Genomic DNA, 1,968 nt, shown 5'->3' on the forward strand with positions numbered 1-1,968 from the left:
TGAACAACCAATCAAAGTTATTTACAAATGATGTAGTTTTTTACATTCCCAAAAGACAAAAGTGTGAGAAGTGTTCGACAGCAAAAATGCAGGTGCGAAGACAATTTTAATTTAAATAAGGTCAGGTGGGGTAAGTGTGTAGCAAAATATTAAAAGTTAGTATAGTTACCTCCTGGATTTTGAGACCAAGTAAGATTTGAAGCTAATATTTTAATATAATATTTTAATATATATTACCTACAACTGCTTCATTTTATAACTTTCCACGGCAATGACGTCACCATATTTTAATTTTTTTTTAAACTATGTCCGTAGTACACACTTTCCCCTTCAAAAGGGGGAAGTGTGTTTACGATTTATTTTTTAGATATGAATCAATAGAAATGGAATCTGGGTAAGTGTGTAAAAGTAGAATGTTCATTCTATCGTTATCTATTTAAATATTTTAAATAATCGTGAAACTGTCAAAGTTACAAACTTTTAATTTAGTAAAGTTCAATACAAATGGCCTATGCTAGGTAAAAAAAAACAACTTATTGAATATTATAATTAGTAAAAGTGACGCTGAATCGGTGTAATCCTCTTTTGGTCACCACTGGCTCTGGAAGAACCAGTACAATGTCATCAATTCCTACAAAACTTTTTTCCTCTGGGTCTGCCCAAATAAAGGAATTGGAAGCAGACATATCTAACGACCTCACCTTTCTTGTAAACTTTATTTCCACTTTATCAGATTATCAGAGACAATTTGCCCAATATAATGTTAACAAAAACATAAGTGTTTTTTTAGATGGAAAGACCACCAATACCCAATCATTACAATCGACATTTTTTTGGTGTTTTGTTTATTTGATGCAAATAGTTGTTCAAGTCTTCTTCCTCTCTAAGCTCTTCTTCAATGTCATTATCAGAATCCTCACATATTACTTCCTTCTCCCCTTCTTCCGATGATGATTCTTCTGACTCAATTACACAAACTTTTTTTTCTTTGAGGGCTTCGTAGTTTCTTTTTCTTGTAGACGCTTAAGTACCTCTGGAGTTGTTATTATTTCAGCACCAGTTGAAAATTTTGTCTTCGGTTTTATTCGATCTAAAGGTTGGTGTTGTTTTACCATGTCTAATAAGAGTACTTGAAATGATACAGTATGCTCATTCGAAGTGCCAGAAACTGATGGTTCCTCTATGTGTCCATTATTTTCTTCTTCTAAGCGAGGGATATTAGGGCTCTTTTTGTATGTTTCCCATCGCTTTAACGCCAGCGGGTCATATTGGTCTGTTGAGATAACATTCGAATTAAAAGGATATATTCCACCTTTTCTGAACCCATTGATTATAATTTCAGTATCTGCTTCAGACCATATCTTTCCAATCAACGTACTAAAATGTTTTTTGGGAATTCGTTGACCCTGGTTATGCCTTTGCCACTCGACAAGTTGTGAATCCCATCGTAATTTAAGCGAACGAAAAACACTCAAATCGAGTGGTTGAAGCAAATGACTAGAATGTGGAGGGAGTTTTAGTATTGTTACATTGTTTTTCAATGCGCATTCTATTAGACGTTCATCTACATGGGATAGGTACATGACCGTCATATATAACAAGGACAGGTCTAGCACCACCGATTTCATTCAAGAAGCTTTTCTTAAAATAGTTCAAAAATATTTCAGATTCCATCCATCCGTTAGCTGTGGCGGCATATGTAGTTCCTCGAAAATCTTTTCCTTCAGGCGCAACCCATCCATCCCAAATATTTTTACCTTTAAAAACTATTAATGGGGGCGCCTTATGTCCTGCTGAATTTGCGGCCATTAGAACGGTTATATTATCTCTTCCACCTCCTGCTGTCCTTCTGGAAGAAGCAGTTCCCTTCTTTCCCACAATTTTTACCTTAGAAGGGTCAAGACAAAATCCTGATTCATCCAAATTCCAAATAAATTGTGGTTTATCTTTTAAATCTAAGTCATTTAG

The sequence above is a fragment of the Diabrotica virgifera genome, chromosome 9 (assembly GCF_917563875.1).
Source record: "Diabrotica virgifera virgifera chromosome 9, PGI_DIABVI_V3a".
Lineage (NCBI taxonomy): Eukaryota > Metazoa > Arthropoda > Insecta > Coleoptera > Chrysomelidae > Diabrotica > Diabrotica virgifera.